We start from the raw sequence: 12507 nt of genomic DNA on the forward strand, positions 1-12507 counted from the left end.
GTACAATAATTTATGTTTTATTCAGTTATTTGATTTGTATCTTTATATTATGCTACTGATGACGTCATTTTTGCGGGATTTTCAAAATTACAAACATTACTGTATCTTATATAAACCATTGCATGTCAGGTGTGTCCCTCTTTTACTATTATCTACTTGAAGAAGCCCTTGCGGCGAAACGCGTTTAGATATTAATTTTATTATTTTACAATAAAGAAAATACTTTGGCATAAAACATTTTATAGCCATTTTGATTTCTTTTTCACCGGACTATACATATACTATCTACCTGACGAGAAGCCTAAAGAATCCTTAGGTGGGGATGATACCACCCAAGCGCCTACATTGAGCAGTACAAGCCTGCTCTATATACTGTGAGTAGTATATTTATTCTCTTTTTATACCTTTTAATTACTATACAGAGAGCACTATATACTTTATTTTATCTCCCTGGGTCGAATAATACCAACTTGGACGTTGAATCTGAGCCAGATACTCGCCAATCAATATTACGCCGCATATCCTTGAGTGGGGATTATTCCACTTCACGTGCGTTATATCAGAGCTAGGTTCTAGCTCTGAAAAGTTACCCATTTGTGAAGACACACCCCATTTTACGCCTCAGGATCCCTGTTCTTATACACGGCATCTACCATTATGGACTTATGATAAGTGCTTTGGACTATTGCCAATTATCCATTTATATTTCATTTAACATTCAATATTAAATTGTATTATTTTATATTATTTATTATATACACTCTTATATGTTTTACTGTATATTTTAGGCGCAACCTTTTTTTGTTCTATTTTGCATCATTTCTTATCATTAGGGGATTATAGGGGACTCCCCTTTAAGGATTGCAGCCTTACTATTATTTTCTTGTGTGGCAATCTAGCGCTGATTTTTTCTCTTTCCATCTGAGAGTGTGTGCCCGTTGGTGAGTGGGTGTGTCAGTGTGTGTCTGCCAATGAAAGTGTGTGTTGGTTAAACAGTGTGTGCCAATGACTGTATGTGTGTGCCAATGACTGTGTATCTGTCAGTGAGTGTATATCAATGCATGTATCAATGAGGGCCTGTGTCTGTTAGTCAAAGAAATGGCCTTGACACAAATTGGGGGGGCAAATTTAGATTTTGGGGGTGCCCGAATTTAGTCGTGCCTAGGGCAGCACAAATCCAAAATACACCACTGTGTGTGTGTATATATATATATGTGTGTGTGTGTGTGTGTGTATGTGTGTGTGTGTCTCTCAGTGTATGTGAGGAACAATGGGAAATGATTTCATTTCAGTGCGGGGGTGAAATGAATAACCCTGTGTGTGAATATATATATAGACACACACACACACACTTTCAGCTCTCTGTTTCCACTCACAGAAAACACAATCTCTCGCCTCCTTTGGCAGGGGAGTACTTAATAGCACCTGTAATTAACAATCCTCTTCAGGTGAGGTAAATTAGGAGTGAAACTCTGGAACTGAACTTCTCACCTGTAGGTTCCAAGCAACTTCCAAAATGTGGAGTGGAGCACTGGCCCACCCTACTCTCCTAGTGCTCCACACCAGGGCCCAAATATACACATATTTAAAGTGCAATATTCATTTTAAAATAACACATTTCCCTAGGGCTAATTACACAAAGTAGGAACCTGGCAAAATCTGGGGAGGTGTATAGATTCCCTCCAGCACAATTCCTTGCTTTCGGTCACAATACACACAGTGTAGTTATGCAGAGTACCTATGTACCACAAGCAGAATATGCTCAAACCTTGAGAGCCGCAAGTTTAAATCCCCCATCCCTCCATTATGATCAGGTGGGCAGAATCAATATGCCCTTGGTTAGCAACGGCCAAGAATACATTGCACAGGGATATACATATACATAAAAATATATACACTTAAAACTCTAGACCATTATAGGATATACAGAGTGTTAAATTAAATATAAAATCAAGGTATATATAAGACTATAGATACATAAAACTGAGAAAGTATGTACAGTTCATTATAGCTGTTTTGTTTTTTTATAAAAATGTGCATGACTGAGAGTTAAACTTAAAATGTATATGTATAGGAATAAACCATAAAAAGTTAGGGGGGGCGTGGCCTACAGAGCAAGCAAGCAGACGTGTCTCCCCTGAGCTCCGTAAGGGCCTGGGAGAATACTCGACAAGACAGCCGCGAAAATAGCAAATCCGAAGTTAAAATCGATATCCCCCACACAGAGTGACAATGGGGCGCAAACACAAGAGAACTCACCAACAAGAAGCTCCCCGGCAGCAAGATATTCGGCTTTCTTTGGAGAGGCCGCCGGCACAGCGCCAGACCAAAATGGCGCCGGAGGAGCAGGGGACGCCGGAGCCTTCAGAGGCCTCTCAGGAGGAGGAAGACCCGACGAGCTCGCCATGCTCCAGAGCGGAGTCTAGCTTATCTGAGGCAGGGGAAGATGAAACACCCTCCACAAAAGGAGACATCAGGAGGCTACTGACCGACCTCAGGAAGGTCTGGAAAGAAGACCTACAGGCAGCCCAGGCTGAAATAGGGATGATCCGCCACAGGGTGCAGGAAATGGAGGACAGAGAGGCATCCAGAGCTCAACATATACATTCCACAGACAGCAGACTGGAGAGCCTCTCCTCTCAGGTACAACAACTGACCCAAGCAGTGACCACGCTAGAAACACGCCACAGGCGAAAAAATCTGCGTCTCAGAGGCGTCTCAGAACAGATACCTGATGGGATGATACTTACCTTTGTAAGAGACCTAACGAACGCTATGGGCATCACAGACACCCCTGCACAACATGCCATAAGCTCAGCATTTAGAGTGAGAAAATCTGCGGCAGCACCAAGCACCGCGCCTAGAGATATCATAGCCGTAACCAGTGACATCTCAGTCAAAGCAGAGATTATGAAGCGTTCCAGGGAAAGTGGACCGGTACAACACAAGGGCCAAGTGGTCTCTATATATGCGGACATACCGTTCTCTGCTCTAGCGGAAAGGAAGAAGCTGGCCTCAACCACCAGACAGCTAAGAGAACACTCCATAAGGTATCGCTGGGGGCAGGGGGGATCACTGGTGGTGACCAGTGGAGACGTAACTACAATACTGACGTCGGCAGAAGATCCTGAGCCCCTGCTGCAGAAACTTGGGCTCCCACTTCGTATACGGACACCCGCTGAAGAGACACAAGCAGAGTCACCCAAAAACCACCGAGAGACCACGACCAGCGGCACCCCTGACTCCCGGCAAAGTCTGCTCACACCGGCCAAACAGACACAACCGGCAATACAGGGCAAGGACGCCAGCTCAAGCAAACCGCGACATGTAGATGGACTATTCAAAGTTCAGAGACTCACTTACCAGAAACCCTGCGGGATTAACACAAAGAGCCACTGAAGCCTGCTGAACCCTCCCAGGCGCCGGGGTTCATCTCATCTCACTCCGACTCAGCACGCTCAGAAATATAGACAGATGTATGCTCAGACACAGAATTACTCCCACCAGGTTTTCCTGCATTTAGGATATTTCCAGACTCCCGTCACCCATTCATACTGTTTTTTTATTGTGCACGCATATGCCCCACGTAATCTCACATTGTCTTGTAAAATTGTTCTTCATGATGTACACAGTCATATGTGCCACTTCATCAGTGTTTAATTACCTTACCCATAATCTGGTAAAGATGTTGAATGCAAAAAAATTTCAATAAAATTCAAATTGAAAAAAAAAAGTTATAAAAAGTTAAACAGGTCAAAATCTACATTCAGACCTTTTGGGGCCAGGGTTTTTAAAGGGGGATTATTCCACCCACGCCCTTTCCATAGAGCAGTTTGTCTGCTCTGGCAAATGTGAGTAATATTCTCTTATTTATTCTTCTGGTTGATTTCATACAGTGAGCACTATTGTTGTTTCTTTTTATTTTTTGGTCTACACATCATTGAAACCATTCTTCACGTATCCTATAAGTGGGGATTGTACCACTATACGCCTTTCATACTAGAGCTGGTTTAAAGCTCTTGAAAACGTGAGTAGGACCATATATACTTTTTATTCTTATTTTTATATTTTCTGGACATACTGCACCATTATCCTCTCCTTCTTTCCATATACGGACCGCATCTGATTTCCAACAAGAACATTTTCCTTGAACAAGTTAGTAATTGCTCCTCCGGAAAGTATATACCATCATCTTTTATTGGGCTCTCTATCTTGGACATATATTCCATAATTTATATTTAATTTTTTATTATTCTATTTATCTTATTTTATATGTATTTGTATTTTAGGTCTCTTATTCTATCCCATTTTTTAAGTGTATCTATCTATTGTAGACCTATTTAAGGCATCTTATGTTGGTTATAATATTCTCATCAGCTAATCCGCTACACTTTTTTATATTTTGTACTCACCAAATATGAGTGAGTATGGGAAGTATGCTGGGATTTATTGAATACAAGTAAATATATAACACAAAAATATATATTTTGAAAGAATGTTCACTTTATATAAGGATTTGCATGTCCCATTTCTATCTCTCTTCTATCTCTCATTGTTCTTATACAGTGTGAAATCTCCACACATTATGATACGTCATGCTTGAAGGCATACACCCTCACTTTCCTCTGTGTATACATTATAATCATTCTTATTCAGGCACATATACACAGCGACCAGCATACATGCAAACAGCAAACAGGCTCAAAATGCATGTGCATGCGTGTGTGTGTGCGTTTTTTTGCCAGAGAGTCTTTCTTTGGCTGCCTCTTTATCTTGTGATATTTTTTCTCTCACTGTGGGACTTTTCATCTTGTAATTTGTCTCTCCTGGGCATGAGCTTTTGGATATATATGTACACTAAATTGTAGTGAATTGAAAATTGAATTGTAAAATTGAGGCTAAAATAGTTAATTTTAAAAATGTCTTCAACTCGGCTATAGTCACAGCCTGCACATATGAGCCTGGTTTTGTAATTCTTTTTTTTCAATAGATCACAGTTCAGTGTTTAGTGGTGCAGTCAGTAGCAGACAGGCACACTACAGATATCAATCCGTCACTAAGAGACATATGATAGGTTCTACTGAATGAAAAGACAGTGCACAGAATAAGCTTATTATTAAGTAGCGTTGTAGGCAGTGTTGTACAATGCAGTGCATATATTATAAGTATATAGCTAAAAAGCATAATTATATAAAGCTATGCATTAATTTAACCCATTCCCTCCTTACAATAACAAACAATGGCTTACTTTTGTTCTACATTAAAGAAACACAAAACGGTATTCCTAAAGCTATAGTATGGCCCCCTAACAAAAACTATTTTTTTCAGTGAGCTTAACTCTGTACCTTATTTCTCTCTGCGCTGTCCTCCTCCCACGATGTCATGCCAATGGGGGAACCTAATGCGCATGCGTGGCAAGCACCACACTCGCATTAGAACTTCCCTCCCATGATGTCATGCCAATGGGGGAACCTAATGCGCATATGTGGCAAGCACAACACTCACATTAGACTTTCCCCATAGGAAATGCTTTCCTATGGGGGTTTTGAAGATTCTGGGTGTCCTCATGCAAAGCGTGAGAAAATGCAGGGAGCGCCTCTTGTGTCTGTCTGGAAGGCACCACTTGAGGATATCTTAACCTTGCCATGTCAACATTGCAGTTTCTATGAAACAGCATTTTCACTTGCAGGTTAAGGGGACAGGGACACTTCACCCAGACCACTTCAATGAGATGAAATGGTAGGGGTCTTTTAGTGTCATTAAAAAATCAGTGCTAAATTAAACATTTGTTATGCAATGCAAAGCACAGATGCAAAATATACAAAACAATAGCTGTGTCTGCCATTTAGTTCCAGTGACAACTCAAGGACAGTCACTTTGGCATGTAAAACATTAGTTAAACATCATGTGTTTTATGATGAACATTAGCACCTATTCATAGGTTGCTTGTAAGCACGGGACCTTCTATGGTACAAATTAACTACAGAATACTTTACCTAGCGCCACCCACAGTGCATGGATGAAAACCAGACCATAACCACTATAACTCCGTGCAGAGGTTATGATGATACAATTGGTCCAAGTGCTCCATCCCCCAGCAGGGTGTAGCTGCCCTGCACATCCCCTTTGCTGTCACACTGATAATATAGAGATTACAATTCAACATTATCAAAGGCAAATCTGTTTAACCTGGACACCAATGACAAGCTAGAAGTGTTTGGGCCAGGTTGGTCTATTTTCAGATTATGGTTCTCTGAACTGTCCTGAAAGAAGACAGCAAATTTAGGGATTATAAATTAATTAGCCCAATTGCCTTTTCAATACAATTTTAGACGAATCCTGCAGTTTAGATGCAAATTCAAACCTTGGTAAACAACCCCCACTAGACTCCAAAAATAGATATTCTAAAAAATTAAGAACCTCAGCGTCATCTCGAGAGCTGTCTCTTTCGACAAGTTGTTACATTATTCAGCTCTGGGCCTCTTTTGATTGTGTATTCCTGCTAAAACCTGGACGGGTAGTAAGATCAAATCATATATCGTCTATATACGGGTGTATATTATGTAACAAAACTATAGGGATGAATACTATAAAACTGGCCGCTGTAAATAATGCATATTCTGGGATTGTGCAGGCCATAATATATCATGTTGATTTATTTGCTTCCATTCCCATTGTAAATGAGCTGTCAGAATGCCCCATCTGTTTATTATAGCTCATTATATAGTGTGATATATATATATATATATATATATATATATATATATATATACACATGATAGAGGAGTCAGCCTATAGTGATATATAATAACATGATTTAGTAGTCAGCATGGTGACCATTGTTCAGGTGCCCATGTTTTTACAGGTAGTATATCCTTTCACTTTTGAAGAGATGCTATGTAAGATGATTTACTGAAATTGCCTGGCCTTTGAGATTTTTCTTACAATGTATAATATATGTCATATGATATGTGCCACTCTGTTCTAAAGCAGTCTGGACAGCTTCTATGATCCTTTAGATGCATGAGAATGAAAGGGGTTTCATTAGTCATCAGATTGCTGGTTGAAATGTGACCCTTTCAACAGCCTTACGTCACTGGGTGCCTTTAGGGGCCTAGTGTTTCTTATGTTGATTCAATCAAACTATGAGAGAGAAGCACTAAAATTGCTAAAATTGTGATGCAGGTTCCACTGCCGCCGAGATGCCATACGAAATGCAGAGTACTGACATTGAGTTAAAAAACTAGCTTCACTGAAGCGTTTGAACAGAATTTTAACTAGGATGATAACATTCACAGAGGTGTTCTTCAAAGAGACACAGAGAGAAATTCCAGGTACTTAATGTTTGGGAGTGCCTAATCATTGATGAATAATACAAAATGCTACATAATATTATAAGACACACGCAGACGCCATTAGTTTGGCCTTCACAGCCCAATTCCCAGCTTTGTGAAACGAATCATGCTCTGATCAAAAGAAGTTTTGAGGACACTCACACATGGAATGGCAATACTCATGAGGCTTGAGAAAGTTGATAACCACTGCTAAAGACTCTGATGTGCTCTTTTTTTTTATAGTTAGCCCCATAAGGAAATTCAACACAATAGCTGTGGCCTTCCAGCTAAACTATATTCTAAAAATCCCTTCAGATGAGACACACTTGTGAATTTTTGATCTAAGCAAGCATTGTTATATATGCCAAAACTTTGCTTTCCAACAAAAAGCTTACCCCAACTATAAAAAAAAATCATGGTGGGAATATGTTGACTTGGTACCACAAATATCAAATTTAATGCCATACTAAAGACCATTTGGTTACTATTTCAGACACTCTTTCAAGAATAATATGATTAGCCATAATCTGGATTCATCAACAGTACATAGGCACAGACAGTCAGGATTATTCTCATTTTAGTAAATAAACCTGTATCCATTATTCAATACACATTATGAAAATCACGCCGTGCCCAAAAATATTGCATACACTACAGTAAAACTATTAATTTGAGCTTGCATGCAGTTTTTTTTTATTATAAAGAGTACCACCCTAAAGGAAAACTGTTATGTTTTGGGGGTTGACAAAAAATACATGTAATATAGCTTTCTTGTGTGTTATTTTGTAATAAAACATGTAAGATAATAACTTTAAGGTGCACCTTCTGGGTTACCCTTGCCCTGTGGGGGCAGCCATCTTAGGCCTCTTTGATTAAAAGTACCACTTGCCATGCACAAATTCAATGTGTGAATCACCCTGCAGAGTGCGTTTTTGAGATGCTCAGTGCTTGCACGTGATGTTAGGATGCGGAGACAGATACCAGCTCTTGATTACATGCACAAATTTTGGTCAGATAAGCTGTGTTTCCTGCCAAAATAGATTTAAAATGGTTGCGCCATAAAAGCTTTCGATAAACTGAAAATATGTACTTGTATGTATGCCTTACAAAATAATATGCAAAGATGCTTTAATACACATAATTTTTAGCAACAATCACTATGCTCAGATACTCCGCATCACTATCAACAGCATCATATTAAGTATTTGCAGGCATATGGATGATGACAGTGACACTCTGTGGGTGTCCTTGGAAACCGTCTCAATAGAGACAGTCTCCTGTGTATCTGAATTTGGCGTATGTCTCTCTCTTGTCTTCCATATTTTTCAATCTCTATCCTTTCTCCATTAGTCTTTTACGCTCTCTCTTTCTCTATCTCTTACCCCCCTCTCACTAAATTTGTTCCTCCATGCTTTCACTCCCCCTCCTTTTCTTCTCTTCCTCTCTCACAATTACTCATTCCACCCATCCTCCTTTCTCTCTTTTCCATTCCCCCTTTTCCCCAGTGTATTATCCTATGCTCTTTTCTCTCACATTGTCTGCCTTCTATAAGCAAACCATTATCTTCGGCTACTCAGGAAATTAGATAAAACACCAACAGCATCATTCATTCTGTGCTATATTTGGTTTGATCTTCATAAAAAAAATACATTTAAGGTAATATATAAAATAATTTCATTACAATTACAAATGCATTGGCAAAGGTGAAACATCAGAATGATTGACAGATATTTAAATATAGGGGGGGGGAATTGATATGTGAATTTTCAAAGAATCATAAGGTTGCTACTAACAGAATCCTTGATACTTAGTGAGTATTTTCCAAACTATTCATGTGTCAAGAGGAACATTCACTAAAATCAAATGATATATTAAAAAAACAAAACAAAGTGCAGTCAATTGTTCAAGTCACAGCTGATCGACTGGGACTGATGAATTTGCAGGTTAGTTGATTAATCTCACAAAAGGCCAACCGTGAAAATGAAAGGAGAATTAAATCAGCACGTCTATGGCTCAGTCTCATTAAAATAAACGTACTTTGAGAGTATCACAAGGTAATTTGTGTTAGTGCTGCAGTGTGTGTATATAAGTCCAATTCGTAAAAAAAAAAAAAAAAGCAAACTGATAAAAGGAGCCCCTTCCCAGCATGGCACAAGATACACACTGCTTATCATATTTAAAGTGTTAAATAAAACACTGTTTTTGGATTGAGGAGTAGCTCTTCTTGGCATGGTTCCTCATTACCTTAGATCCGGCTCCGAGGCCAATTTCTCTCTGTATCCCGCTGCAGGGAGAGAGATGTCATGGATGCAGGGTCAAGGAAGGACTTAGGGTGGCACAGTGGGGGCTGTGCCGCCATTGGTAGTCCATTGCCAGCATGCTATGCATGTTGATGACTGGCACATTCTATTCACAGAATTAACATTAGCAGCCCAGGACTCTTGCTATGTGCTAATAATGCTCCTGGAAGGGTCTATTTGCAGGATTGCTGATGAAAAACAAAGAAATTGTAAAATAGTTAAGAGTTGACAGGTTTAGTCAAGAATGCATCTAATTTACTTCCTATGGTTTAGGCACGAGAAACTAATTCTTGCCATGCCCACCATACACCACAGGGATTAATTATACATGCAGGGTGTGCACTTTGTGACACAGGGTATATATGTGTGCAACTACATATTAACTTAATTGTTTCTGTGACCATGGATGGATGTATATGACTGCACATGTAATTGTGTGTGCGTGAGTGCATGGTTCATGTGTGGAAGTATGACTGGATATTTGTATACAGCCTTCACACTTACTGTACACTTAAATGTAGGTCTCACACATAACAAGCACAGTTATATGCTTTGTTAGACTCCCTCTTCAGCAGCATAATATGGTGGTTTGAGGTCGGAGCCCTGGGTCCTATTTTGTGCCCAGTGGTTGTGACAGCGACTGTCAGGTGGGGGATGGAGTGATCCAAGGATGTGTGGTTTCTGGGGTTGTACAAACCTCTAGCACCACATTAAGTCACCAGAACTGTGATGTCCGGCAGAAAATCACTTGCAGGAGGGGAGGAAATCTATTTGGATTAGCAGCAGCTCTTTTTACTGTTTGTATTGCAGCCATCTTCCAATAAATAAATCATATAATTGCAACCGTATTTAAGAGCCTCATCAGCCGTATTTAAGAGCCTCTGTTAACCTAAAGGCATAGCAATATTAAAACTTCTGCAACATTTTGCCACTCCCTCCAGAAGGCGCCATAGGCCTTGTTGGCATAGCAGAAAAGATATAAATGAATATAGTGTAGCAAATGAACTCAATAAATCCATACCCTCCAAGCTTTTGCATCCTGTAAAGCGGGATGCTTGTGGGTGGTGTAGAAGGGGCAGGGCATTGACTAGAAACATGTCACTGGCACCACTCAAAAGGAGCAGACAAGCTCAGTAAAGGGTTGCGTGTGACGGACCGCCTGGCACCAGGACTGGGTACCTCCGTCAAGCTCGCTTCCTAACTCTCTTCTGGGACAGACTGAGTGAAGGGTGAAAAGTAACTGGTTTATTATGGTCAAGTTGCCTGCTTTTATACACAGCCCCCAGCACGGGGTCTCCATTCAATGAAAGAAAAGCCCCTCTCATAAATCTCTGTACCTGTGAGATAATTGCGTTGAAAAACAGTAAGCTAATTATCTCCCAGGAACAGTGAGGCAAACATAAAAATATAAAACATAAAAATACCCCAAAACATCAGAAAAATATATAATTACCCCACAAATAATACATCTCCAAATAGCCCTCAGATCCATGCAGGTCTCCATACAGCGCTCAGATCCATGCAGTGTAGGGGAAAATCCACTATGTTAAAGTTCTGACCGGCCGCACACATGGTCCTATGCCCAAAACAGTTCCAGGGCGTTTGGTGCTTTGGCCGGTCAACTTTGGGTGCTCCGTCTGGTTCTCTGGTAGTGTTTGTGACCCTTAGTCTCGGGCACCTTGTCTCCAAAAAGCGCTCTCCTGGCGGATTTCAAAGTAGTTCAAAACCTCAAACCAAGTTGTCCGGGAACCGCACGCTCACTTCATGCTAAAAACAGTTCCATAATATTCGCGGTTAAGTCCCGCTGAGGTGACCGTGAACCCACAATGTCCTCATGACGAAATTAGTTCCATAGCGATCGCAGCTAAGTACCACTGAGGACTATTCGTGGGTTTGGTTTATGCGAACGGCCGCCAGAGAGCCAGGGTTCAGTCCCATTCGCATGAAGGGAAAGTGCCGAACTAGGGGCACCCAGGACAAGCTACTAATGGCAGCTGGGGAGGTTTAACTCCCGAACAGGGTCTTTGTATATGACATATAGTCCTTGGGCAGGAAGCTAGCTAGCAGGCTCCTCCAGGAGCTCGTGGCATAGGCACATTTGCCACAGTGGTTGTACCTGAAAAATTGGCAGGTCAATCAAGCAGGTTGGCCCACTAAGGACAGACTAGGCAGTAAATGCTGAGTGTAGTGCAAAGGTGTTCATTGATGTGCTCGCTACACTTTTTTGGGACAGTTTCCTGGAGTACAAAAAGCAGGGATCAAAGTCGGGACAGCGGGACAGGACCCTGAAATCAGGATGGTCCCTCTGAATTCTGGACTTTTGGGAGGCAGGTAATTACGCCTCATAGAATGTTCTTCATGAACCATGGGTATTTAGAAACAAAAGGATGGAATGAGAAGGAGGAAAAATGAACACTAAAATGGAACATTGATACCTGAGCCAGAGGGTCAGGTATATGGAAACAGTATTAAAAGCCATCCAAACCAAGGGGTTATTTGAAAGTGAAGAAGGCTCTGCTCCAACGAGCTTACTATCTATGATACGCAGTATTATTCCTTCACTTAGCTAACCTGGCAGTGGAGGGCTTAGCTAATAAACTGAGAGCTGGATCTGTGCTGCGTAACTTTGGTGTAGTTATCCTGGAGCCCGGCGCCTGGCAGACCCCAATTAAGTTGTCAAACCTCTTGCCACCATACCCACTAAATAATGTTGATGTGGTTATGGTGCTTATAAGTAGTTCTCTTTTTTACATGCACAAGCATGTTTTCACTTTTCAAGATTCTTCTGAACAAAAAAGATAGAATACATGTTTGTCTTTTTACTGGTTAGCTATGTGTAGTATACTGTAGACCTTCCAGACATATGTTTGAAT

At 40.6% G+C, this 12507-nt stretch overlaps 1 protein-coding gene across 2 annotated transcripts in view; it reads left to right on the plus strand.

Moving 5' to 3' along the window:
• PPP2R5B (protein phosphatase 2 regulatory subunit B'beta) overlaps positions 1-12507 on the plus strand; it is a 120939-nt gene that overhangs the window by 25063 nt on the left and 83369 nt on the right. The gene's annotated exons all lie outside the window — the stretch shown is intronic.

This window comes from Pelobates fuscus, chromosome 12, assembly GCF_036172605.1.
Source record: "Pelobates fuscus isolate aPelFus1 chromosome 12, aPelFus1.pri, whole genome shotgun sequence".
NCBI lineage: Eukaryota > Metazoa > Chordata > Amphibia > Anura > Pelobatidae > Pelobates > Pelobates fuscus.